Here is a 586-nt window from a genome sequence, read left to right on the forward strand (position 1 = left end):
TGTTTTGTCATCTTGGCTTAATCCTTTATTAGTGACAATATTTAACAGAATGGCATTGAAAGTGTGTGTTAATGAAAACACTAGTAGGAGGTGATCCCTCAAGACTCAACATAGGAGGAACTGAATGTGATCAGAGAAATGGAAATTCACGTTATAAAATGTTTCACAACATCATTTGCTGGTCTCGTGTGTGTGTGTGTGTGTGTGTGTGTGTGTGTGTGTCAAGCATGGCCATGCGGTATCACTTAGGGGAGGCTGTGTGTTTGTGTGATAGTCATCAGACTGTTCTGCTCACCACTGCAGCTCGTGCTCTCCCATGCTCCTATTATTACCAGAAAAGAAACCAACGTCACAAAGGCCTCCAGGACACAGACACAGCGATGTCTACTACTGCCCATTCACTTTCTCACTGACTTCCGCTCATTTATACTGTAAAACAGTACTGGTCTATCAGTGCCAGTTCAACAAAACTAAGCCTCTGATTACTTGTATAAAGTGGACACAAGTGTAATTTTATAAAGGCAGAACGTACACTAGGCCTACTTGCTACTTCCCCCATATACAGTAAAGCTGTTTTCACATTATG

Source organism: Oncorhynchus masou, chromosome 16 (assembly GCF_036934945.1).
Source record: "Oncorhynchus masou masou isolate Uvic2021 chromosome 16, UVic_Omas_1.1, whole genome shotgun sequence".
NCBI classification, from domain to species: Eukaryota; Metazoa; Chordata; class Actinopteri; order Salmoniformes; family Salmonidae; genus Oncorhynchus; species Oncorhynchus masou.